We start from the raw sequence: 12,271 nt of genomic DNA, 5'->3' as shown, positions 1-12,271 counted from the left end.
ATGAGAATTCTACCTGACTATTCATCCCAAGAACTACTATGGGAATTCACACCATGCTATTGGACCTTGCGCATTGGCTCTGTGCAGGGACCTTGCCCCCTCAGTTCCCAATATGGATGTATTTCTGGGAGACCAACAGCCTCATTGACAACCAATACTCTATTGTAAGTTATATAATTTTTTATTTTTTCAAAATACGCCTCCATTGGATGCAACATTGTTCTCATATATATATATATATATATATATATATATATATATATATTTTTTTTTTAGAAACTAGAAATGTGCCTGCTCCTGATGAAGTGAGCCATGGAGGCCATTCAAATTCTTCTGCTATATTCATCATGCATCTTATTCATTTACACTCTATGCCTTCTGGTTTATTTAGTTATTGTTCTCTATTATTTTTCATGGTTTTATCATGCTATCCATATGTACATTATTTATGTCCCCTTTTAATTGTTTTGTATTTACTGTATTTATGTTAACTGCTATGGACATGTTAATAAACACGTGATGTTAACCATACTTATTAGGTGGAAAAAAATGGCCTTCAAGAAATATAAATCAGAGGGCACAGTATCGGCTTTCGAGCAATACAAGGAGGCAAATAAGAAAAGTAAACACGAAATCAAAATGGCTAAAGTCAACTTTAAGAGACAAATAGAAAAAAAACCCAAAGAAATTCTTTAAATATATCAACAGCAAAAAAAAATATTGCACACATAATTAACGATAATGGGAGGATGGTTACAGAGGACACTGAAAAAGCAACCGTGCTGAATGCTTTTTTCTCGTCATTCTTTACACAGGAAAAGGAGGGGAACACTGACCATGACTGTATGAGTAGTAATACACAGGACTTGCCACTATGGCTAACAGAGGGTGAAATCGGGAAAAGGCTGGATAAAATTAACACAAACAAATCACCAGGCCCGGGTGGCATACATCCGAGAGTACTCAAGGAACTCAGTAAGGTTATATCTAGACCACTGTTCCTGATCTTTGCTGACAGTATTAGGACAGGAGATGTACCAGGGGATTGGAGGAAAGCTAACGTGATTCCGATATTCAAAAAGGGGCAGAGGCATATCCCGGGAAATTATAGGCCTGTCAGTTTGACATCGATAGTATGTAAACTTCTGGAGGGGAAGGGGACTATATTGTAGAGTTTGCTAAAGACAACAACATCATCAGCAGTAATCAGCACGGGTTTACAAATGGGCGTTCTTGTCAAACCAATCTCTTAGCATTGTACAAGGAGGTGAGCTGTGAGCTAGATAGGGGCAGACCAGTGGATGTGGTGTACCTGGATTTCGCTAAGGCGTTTGATACAGTTCCCCACAAGCGCTTAATTTACAAAATAAGGTCTGCAGGTATCGACACCAGGGTTTGCTCTTGGATATGGAACTGGCTAAAAGGGCGTGTCTAAAGGGTGGTAATAAACAGCGCATACTCAGACTGGTCTGAGGTGGTAAGCGGGGTCCCCCATGGCTCAGTCCTGGGACCAACCTTGTTCAATTTATTCATAAACAGCATTGAGGATGGGATCAGTAGTTCGATATCAGTTTTTGCAGATGACACAAAATTGGGCAGGGCAATAACTGCACACATGAAGCAGATATCCTACAGAATGACCTGGACAAAATAACGGAGTGGGCAATGACTTGGCAAATGAGGTTTAATGTGGAGAAGTGTAAGGTTTTGCACTTGGGGACTAAAAACATAAAAGCACAATACACGTTAGGGGGGGAACCCTTGGGGGAATCAAAAATGGAGAAAGATCTGGGAGTCTTGGTTGATAGATTAGGCAATAGCATGCAATGTCAAGCGGCAGCTGCCAAAGCCAGCAGAATATTAGCATGCATAAAGAAAAGGATGTATTCCAGAGATAAGACTATAATTCTTCCACTTTATAAAACTCTGGTCCGACCGCATCTGAAGTATTCTGTCCAGTTCTGGTCGCCAGTCCTCAGGAGGGATGTGTTGGAGCTGGAAAGAGTCCAGAGAAGGGCAACTAAACTAATTAGGGGATTGGAGGACCTTAATTATGAAGAGCGTCTGCAATCACTTGATTTATTCTCCCTGAAGAAGAGACGCCTGAGGGGGTACATGATAGCAATTTATAAATATCTCAATGGGGATCTCGGCATAGAAAAACAGATATTCAGTCGAAGGGATTGCATGAGGACTCGAGGGCATACAATGCGATTAGAGGAGAAGCGTTTTAACCTCAGGCAACGTGGGGGGTTCTTTACTGTTAGGGCTACAAGATTGTGGAATTCTCTACCACAAGAGATGGTTTCTGCGGCAAGTATGGTGGCTTTCAAAAGACTCTTAGACTTACATCTCAAGGATCAGAACATTCAGGGCTATGTGAGATGATTACAGCCACACACACCTATACAGGTTGAACTGGATGGACTATTGTCTTTATTCAACCTCACCTACTATGTAACTATATGTAACTATGTGTCACACTGTGGACTGCACTAAAACTTCAACCTTGCTAGCACTCATGAAAGGAAATTTCTGATGTTATTTACAAGTTACAAAACTCCTGTTTTAAAGTGCTAGTAAACTCTCCAATTTTTATTTTTTTTACCTACAGGTAAGCTTTTAATTAAGCTTACCTATAGGTTAAATGAATATATCGGGAAAACAGAGAGGAAAGACTAAAGGTGGGTAGCACCCTGTCCCAGGGACATAGTGCGCCTGCGGGCCCGTGATTGTGGAGAAACTGGGCTACATCATATGATGTAGGTCAAGAACGAGAGCCGCCCCGCTCTGCTGTCATTTTACTATAAGGTGGGCGGGAAATGGTTAAAAAGTGACAGAAATAGTGTTTTAGAAAGCTGCTAGCAAAAATCCCAAAAAAGAGAATAAAACAATTGCAACCACAATTAATCATTAATATAAAAAAGAATATCTGGGATACTTGTATAGGCTTTCTTACTGGTAAATTTCCTTACCTAACAGTTGTCCTATCTGAGCCTGGTTTACTAGTACAGTTTATGGAATCCCATGCCTGCAGAGAATTAGGAAATTTGGGCCGAGCTTGGCCAGCAATCTGCTCTGTTGACAGCGACATGCTACATTAAGGATTTAATCGTTGTGTTGCCTGTGACTTCACAGTGATGGTGTAGCAGCAGGATTCAAAAGCCGCTGTAGGACAAGCACATTCCTGAGATCTGTCACTTCTTCATTCAGAGGGTCAGCATGGAAGTCTGTGAATACACCTAAGGACTGTGTTTCACAGGGCAGTTGGGCGCTTCTTGAAGAGCAGGTTATGGTAACAGTGAAAGGAATAGACAATGTAAATCCTAGGAAAATTTTATTGTAAATTGATTTTAGTTGTGATTACATGTTTATTTCCAGTTTTGTTTTAACCACTTGCCGACTGCCGCACGACTATTTATGTCGGCAGTCAGCCCCTCACAGGCAAAGCGACGTAGATCTACGTCGCTAGCCTGTACGGGTTTTGGGAGCGATCGCGCCGCTGGATGCGCGCTCCCGCTCCGCTCGGTCACTGACCCCCCCCCGCGCGTGTGTCTGCCGGGCACTCGCGATCGTCCGTGACAGCGGGAGAAAGGCAGGCGGCTCATGTAAACAAAGCCACCTGTCAGTCTCCCCTGTGTAAGAATGGTGATCAAACGGTTCTACTATGTAGGACCGTTGATCACTGTTCTTACACATCAAGCCACAGCCAATCACAGTTAGAAACACGCCCCTAGGGACACACTTAACCCCTCCCTCTCAAAAAAGTTAACCCCTTCACTGCCAGTGTCCTTTTTACAGTAACAGTGCATATGTATAGCACTGATTACTGTAGTAATGTCACTGGTACCCCCAAAAGTGTAAAAAATGTCAGTCAAGGGTCGGATCTGTCCGCCCCAATGTCGCAGTCCCGCAAAAAAAATCGCAGATCGCCGCCATTACGCACCAAAAGAAAAAAAAACAACAAAAATGACAAAAATCTTTCCCTTTGTTAGTAAACGCAATAAATTTTGCGCAAACCAATCAAAATACACTTTTTGCGATTTTTTTACCAAACATATGGTAAAAAAAAAAATTGGCCTAAAATGGTAAAAAATTTAGATTTTTACATTTTTTTGGGGAATTTCATATAAAAAAATGTGAAAAATATTGTTATTTTTGCAAAATTGACGATCTTTCTTTGTTTATAGCGCATGATCAAAAAATTGCACAGGTGATCAGATACCACCAAAAGAAAGCTCTGTTTGTGGAAAAAAAAAGGACGCCAAATTAGTTTAGGTATAGCGTCGCACGACCGTGCAATTGTCCGTTAAAGTCACGCAGTGCCAAATCGCAAAATAGGCCCTGGTCAGGAAGGGGGTAAAATCTTCCGGGGCTTAAGTGGTTAAAGGAAATCTGTAATGTAAGAGAATAATATGGGCCGCCATTGCAGGCTTCTACTTTTGAAAACAATAGTTCTGTTCAGTATTGCTTCCTGATATAATGGCATTAGTAGTCTCTGAGTCCGTGACCCGGATCGAGTATGCATCATTAGTTGTGACTTGATTTGTGGAATGCTTGTTCCAGACCAGTGACTCAGGAATTACTGAAGTCAGAGACATCCAGGCAAAGTTTTAGCAGGTGTTTAGCAATGGCAGCCTTCATATTTCTTTCAGTATAGATTTCCTTTCAGTACTCCCTCAGCCAGAAAGGTGATAATAGAAATAAACAAGTAGTCTGTCTTTACCCATCATTTTTGCCAATATGGCTGAAAACATATGTGGCCTTTCCACATTTTGTAGCCTGCTGTCTAAAACATAGCAGTAGATTAGGGAAAATCAATTAGGGCAAAACAACTGTGTTCATTCATCTCTTCAGGACCGGAAAGATTTGCCCCCTTAATGACCAGGCCATTTTTTGTGATTCGGCACTGCGTTAGTTTAACAGAAAATTGCATGGTCATGCGGCACTGTACTGAAATAAAATTTATGTCCTTTTTTTTCCACAATTAGAGCTTTCTTTTGGTGGTATTTGATCACCTCTGAGATTTTTATTTTTTGCGCTATAAACAAAAAAAGAGCGACGATTCTGGAAAAAAATCAAAAAAACAACATTTTTCACTCTATGCTATATAACATTCCCAATAAAAAAAATGTAAAAATCAAAATGTTTTCATCCTTTTAGGCCAATTTGTATTCCGCTACAATTTTGGGTAAAAAAAAATCGCAATAAGCGTATTTTTATTGGTTTGAGCAAAAGCTATCGTGTCTACCACCTAGGGGAAAGATTTATGTCATTTTTATTTATTTTATTTGTTTTTAATAGTAATGGCGGTGATCTGCAATTTTTAGCGGGACTTCAACATTGCGACGGACAGATCGAACCCCTAACTGACCTTTTTGCCACTTATTGGGGGACCAGTGACATTACTACAGTAATCAGTGCTAAAAATATGCACTGTTACTGTAATAATGACACTGGCAGGGAAGGGGTTATCCTAGTGGGTGGTCAAAGGTTTAAATTTGAGCCCAGGGGAGTGTTTACTAACTGTGGGGGGAGGGGCTTGTGAAATGAACATAGAGACCTGTGACCCTATATAGAAGGATCACAGGCGCTCTGTAATAATTTCAGAGAGAAGAACAGTTGGCTGTGTTTACGACAGCTGACTGTTCTTCTCTCTCAGCGTGGAGCAATCGCAGGTGCCCTGCGGCAATTACACCCGCCAGCCCCATGCATTGGCATCCCCACTGCCTAGTGGGGGTGGCAGCGCCCTGCAGGCGGCGCACGCTCGCCCCCCCCCCCCCCAGCACCACACGCGGGCCCGAAGTAGTACTACGTCGTTTCGCGCAGCCGAGCCAGTCTGCCGCAGTTAAACTGCGGCTGGCGGTTGGCAAGTGGTTAAGGGATTGTAGCCGTATCAGTGCACTTGCACCAAGAACAGTCAGGGACAGTACTGAACACTTTTTTTAAGGGGCTCATTTTCAAAGGTAGGTCTGCAAGCCTAACCTGTGCGCTGTGCTTGGAGCTGTATGTTAATGAGTATAACAAATGTTTACTTGCCAACATTACATCATTTTAAATCAAACCTTTATGTTCAGTACCCTCATGGATGGCAAACTTTAATACAGTCCCATCATGACTAGAGTTGAGCGGACACCTGGATGTCCGTGTTCGACGGGTTCGGCCGAACTTGAAAAAAAGTCCGGGTCCGTGTCCCGGACTTTTTCCGAACTTTACCCGGACACCGAACCCCATTGAAGTCAATGGGAACCCGAACTTTCAGGCACTAAAATGGCTCTAAAACACCAATGGAAAGGGCTAGAGTGCTGCAAATGGCAGCAAAACGTAGTTAAGAGCATGGCAAGTGCTCTGCAAACAAATGTGGATAGGGCAATAACTTAAAACAACAAAAAAAAACAGAAAAATAAAACAATTTTCTTCATCTGTGAAGGACGAGGCCCATATGGAGTAGGAGGGAGGTTGAGGTGGCGGTGGATGTGGCGGTGTAGGTGGAAGCGGCGGTGGAGGGGGACGAGGTAGCCAACACTGCTTTTTTTCAGTCATTTAAAATTAGGGTACACCCCAAAAGAGTGAGAAAGATCAAAAACATAACAATGGCTGGGTAAGGTCGGTATCCATCTCTATTCTGCACAAGGTACGGAAAAGTCCTGTGGGATCCATGCCTGGTTCATTTTAATGAACGTGAGCTTGTCCACATTGTCTCTGGACAGGCGGCTGCGCTTGTCTGTGATAACGCCCCCAGCCGTGCTAAATACACGTTCAGATAATACACTGGCTGAAGGGCACGCCATCACCTCCAAGGCGTAAAGGGCAAGCTCAGGCCATGTGCCCAATTTGGAGACCCAGAAGTTGAAGGGGGCAGACCCGTCATTCACTACATGTAGGCGTGTGCACACATACTGCTCCACCATGTTGGTGAAATGCTGCCTCCTGCTAAGACGTTCCATATGAGCTGCTGGTGCTGCTGTTTGTTGTGGCGTGCTGACAAAGCTTTTCCACATTTCGGCCATGCTAACCCTGCCTTTTGAGGTGCTGGCGGTGCCCTGGTTGCGTTGGCGACCTCTTCCTCCTCCTCCTCTGCCTTGGCCTTGTGCTTCCACTGTGGCCCCGCTGTCAGGTGGGAATGCCAGCAGCATCGCGTCTACCAGCGTGCGCTTGTACTTGCGGATCTTGCGATCGCGCTCCAGTGAGTGAATTAAGGACGGTACGTTGTCCTTGTAACGGGGATCCAGCAGCGTGGCCACCCAGTAATCAGCACAAGTTAGAATGTGGGCAACTCGGCGGTTGTTGTGGAGACACTGCAGCATGTAATCGCTCATGTGTGTCAGGCTGCCCAGAGGCAACGAAAGGCTGTCCTCTGTGGGAGGTGTATCGTCTGTGTCCTCTGTATCCCCCCAGCCACGCACCAGTGATGGCCATGAGCTGGCCTGGGTGCCACCCTGCTGTGAACATGGTTCCATTACCTCCTCCATCTCCTCCTCCTCATCCTCCTCATTCTCCTCATCCTCCAGAACTGTGCCCCTGCTGGACAATTGTGTCCCTGGCGTTTGTGTGTGCAGGAACCCACCCTCGGAGCCACTTGTGAATGACTGCCCTGAAAGCCTTGGAAATGTTACCTGTTCATCTTCCTCCTCCTCCTCATCCTGTGCCACATCCTCTTCCATCATTGCCCAAATCGTTTTTTGAAGGAGGCATAGAAGTTGGATAGTTAAGCTGACAACGGCGTCATCGGCACTGGCCATGTTGGTGGAGTACTCAAAACAGCGAAACAAGGCACACAGGTCTCGCATGGAGGCCCAGTTATTGGTGGTGAAGTGGTGCTGTTCTGCAGAGCGACTCACGCGTGCGTGCTGCAGCTGAAGCTCCACTATGGCCTGCTGCTGCTCGCACAGTCTTTCCAGCATGTGCAAGGTGGAGTTCCACCTTGTGGGCACCTCACATATGAGGCGGTGAGCGGGAAGGCCGAAGTTACGCTGCAGCGCTGACAGGCGAGCAGCAGCAGGGTAAGAACGCCGAAAGTGCGCACAGACAGCAGCTCTGACATATCAGGGTAATTTTTAAGGAACCTCTGCACCACCAAATTCAGCACATGCGCCAGGCAAGGGATGTGCGTCAAACCGGCTAGGTCCAGAGCTGCTATGAGATTTCGCCTGTTATAGCACACCACCAGGCCGGGCTTGAGGCTCGCTGGCAGCAACCACTCATTTGTCTGCTGTTCCATGCTCCTCCACAACTCCTGCGCGGTGTGTGGTTTTTCCCCCAAACAGGCAAGTTTTAAAACTGCCTGCTGTCGTTTACCCCTGGCTGTGCTGAAGTTGGTGGTGAAAGTGTTACGCTGACCAGATGAGGAGGCGGTAGAGGATGAGGAAGTGGAGTAGGAGGAGTTAGGAACAGGAGGCAAACTGAAGCGCCCTGCAATCCTCGGTGTGGAATTGCGCCAAATTGCTATCTGCCTCAGGCCCATCTGCCACTGCATTTACCCAGTGTGCCGTTAGGGAGATATAACGCCCCTGACCGTATTTACTGGTCCACGTATCGGTAGTTAGGTGGACCTTGGCACAGATGGCGTTGCGCAGTGCGCACCTGATTTTTTTCCCCTACTTGGTTGTGCAGGGAAGGGATGGCTTGCCTGGAAAAGTAGTGGCGGCTGGGCACGACGTACTGTGGGACAGCCACCGCCATAAGGCTTTTAAAACTGTGCGTCTCCACCAGACGGAATGACAGCATTTCAAAGGCCAAGAATTTTGAAATGCTGGCATACAGGGCCAGGGATCGCGGGTGGGTAGGGGGGTACTTCCTCTTCCTCTGAAGTGTTTGGGAGATGGAAAGCTGAACACTTCAACGGGACATTGTGGGGATGGTTGGTGACCCAGGTGGTGGTGTTGCTGACAGATCATCTGTTTGCGGGGTGGCAGGTGCCGGTATCACTACAGAGGTGGATGAAGAGGCCGAGACTGCAGCAGAAGAGGAAGCAGGAGGAGCCAGAGACCTTTCTTGGTTTTGAAGGTGTCTACTCCACTGCAGCTCGTGCTTTGCACTTAGATGCCTGATCATGCAGGTTGTGCTCAGGTTGAGAAGGTTTATGCCTCGCTTCAGGCTCTGATTGCACAGGGTGCAAACCACTCGTGTCCTGTCATCAGTACATTTTCTGAAGAACTTCCACGCTAGAGAACTCCTTTGAGCTGGCGTTGGTGTGCTCGGTCCCTTGCTGCGTTGGGCAGTAGCAGGCGTAGTGTCTAGGGCACGGCCGCTCCGCTTCTGCACCCTGCTCCCTCTTCTGCTGTGCTGGTGGCTCTGTGCGACCACCGCCTCTTCCTCCAAACTACTCAGGTCACCTGCATAACCTTCATTCCATGTTGGGTCGAGGACCTCATCGTCCTCCACATCATCTTCCACCCAGTCTTCACCCCTGTCCTCCTTGTCGGTCTCCACAGTTCTGAGTGCCGCAGCAGTTTCGTCATCATCGGAGACGTGCTGCGATTATCCTTCCATGTACTCATCTTGAGAAATAAGTGGTTGTGCATCGCTGCACTCAATCTCTTCCACTTCTGGGGCAGGGCTAGGCGGATGGCCCTGGGAAACCCTGCTGATAGAGTCATCAAAAAGAAGAAGAGACTGCTGCATGACTTGGGGCTCAGACTGCTTGCCTGATTTGCAAGGGGGTGAGGTGAAAGATGGTTGGACATCGGCTGCAGGTGCCAACTCTGACCTTTCTGCAGTAGACTGGGTGGGAGACAATGTGAAGGAACTGGAGGCACTGTCAGCAGCAAACCAATCTACTATCGCATCTACTTGTTCTGGCCTCAACACTTGTAGAGGCGCATGATGCCCTACCAAAAACTGCTGCATGTTATGTCGCCTACTCACACTTGAGGAAGGTGTTTCACTTGTGCGTGTAGCTGGCACAGATCGACCACGTCCTCTCCTTGCAACAGGAGCTCTACCAGCAGCACCACGATCCAGGCCACGGCCCCTATTTGACGGTCTCCTCATATTTCTGTAATTTATGATCTTGCCCTAGGAAGGTGTTTATTGAATAGCGGAACAAAACAACAACAGTATCGCACAGGTGTATCTCACAGTCAAATATGCAAAGTATGCCGCAATTTAATTTTTTTCACCCCAAAAGGGTGTATATTGAATAGCGGAATAGAAAAAAGGATATAAAACGGTGTATCTCACACGTACAAACACAGACTAGGCCCCGATTACAATTTTTTGTACCCTAAAGGGAGGATGAGGAAGAGGAGTAGGAGGAGTTCGGAACAGGAGGCAAACTGAAGCGCCCTGCAATCCTTGGCGGTGGAAGGAGATGCGCCAAACAAATTTAAATGGTGTATCTCACACGTACCGATACAGACTATGCCGTAATTAAATTTTTTACACTCCAAAAGGGTGTATATTGAATAGCGGAATAGGAAAAATGTTATAAAACGGTGTATCTCACACGTACAAACACAGACTAGGCCCCGATTACAATTTTTTGTACCCTAAAGGGAGGATGAGGATGAGGAGTAGGAGGAGTTCGGAACAGGAGGCAAACTGAAGCGCCCTGCAATCCTCGGAAGTGGAAGGAGATGCGCCAAACAAATTTAAAAGGTGTATCTCACACGTACCGATACAGACTATGCCGTAATTTAATTTTCTTACACTCCAAAAGGGTGTACATTGAATAGCGGAATAGAAAAAATTTTATAAAACGGTGTATCTCACACATACAAACACAGACTAGGCCCCGATTACAATTTTTTGTACCCTAAAGGCGGGATGAGGATGAGGAGTAGGAGGAGTTCGGAACAGGAGGCAAACTGAAGCACCCTGCAATCCTCGGCGGTGGAATATGCGCCCCAAAAATTTGGAAGGTGTATCTCACACGTACCGATACAGACTATGCTGCAATTTAATTGTTTTTACCCCAAAGGGTGAAGATTGAATAGCAGAATAGAAAATATGATATCAAAAGGTGTATCTCACACGTACAAACCCAGACTAGGCCCCAATTACAATTTTTTGTACCCTAAACGCAGGATGAGGAGTAGGAGGAGTTCGGAACAGGCAGGAGGCAAACTGTAGCACCCTGCAATCCTCGGCGGTGGAAGATGCGCCCCAAAAATTTAAAAGGTGTATCTCACATGTACCGATACAGACTATGCCGCAATTTAATTCTTTTTACCCCAAGGGTGTAGATTGAATAGCGGAAAAGAAAATATGATATCAAAAGGTGTATCTATCTCACACGTACAGACCCAGACTAGGCACCGATTACTATTTTTTGTACCCTAAAGGCAGGATGAGGAGTAGGAGGAGTTCAGAACAGGCAGGAGGCAAACTGAAGCACCCTGCAATCCTCGGCGGTGGAAGATGCGCCCCAAAAATTTGGAAGGTGTATCTCACACGTACCGAAACAGACTATGCCGCAATTTAATTATTTTTACCCCAAAGGGTGTCGATTGAATAGCGGAATAGAAAATATGATATAAAATTGGTGATTTTTCAATAGCACATGTGAACACAGCAGTGTCTTATGTTTTATGTCACGGTCAGTTCTGCAGCAGGCTATGAAGGGGAAAAAAAAAGAAAATTCCCCTTTAAGTTTGTAATTTTTAAATAGATTAGTACAGCCTATGCCACAATTTAATTTTTTTTAATATGTTTATATTGAATAGTGGAATAGAAAAAAGTGTATAAAATTGAAAATCACTCAATAGCACATGTGAACAACACAGCAGTGTCTTATGTCATGGTCAGCTCAGAGAGAGTCACCAGCAAGCAGGCTATGAAGGGGGAAAAAAAAAAATTCCCCTTTAACTTGTAGTAAAATATAGCTGATGAACCCCGATTGCACACAACTGACTGATAAAAATAGATTTTTTTTCTCCCTCCTCCTCAGTGGGCTCAAGTGAGGGCAAAAAGATTGTTCACTGCACCACCCCCCACACAGCAAAATCGATGTAGATCGCTAACGGACAATTGTTCTGTCCCTGCCTACTCCCTAATATGCTCAAATAACTGTCCCTGCCTACACTCCGACCTGTCCCTGCATTCTTTTCGGACACAATTTTTCACTGTCTGTCCCTAATCAGCAGCCAGCACGTATGATGTGTGCTCTCTCCCTAATCTACAGCAGAATGACGCAGCGCGCTGGGGCTCTCGAACTTATAAAGACATGGTCACGTGCTTCAGATGGCCAATCACAGCTACTAATACATTAGTAGGCATGGCTGGGATGGCTTAAGGCACACCAGTTAAACGCTTGTTGATTGGCTGTTGA

Source organism: Pelophylax lessonae, assembly GCF_965119305.1.
Source record: "Pelophylax lessonae genome assembly, chromosome: 9".
NCBI classification, from domain to species: domain Eukaryota; kingdom Metazoa; phylum Chordata; class Amphibia; order Anura; family Ranidae; genus Pelophylax; species Pelophylax lessonae.
The sequence above is the reverse complement of the archived record's forward strand: the minus strand, read 5'-3'. Positions refer to the sequence as shown.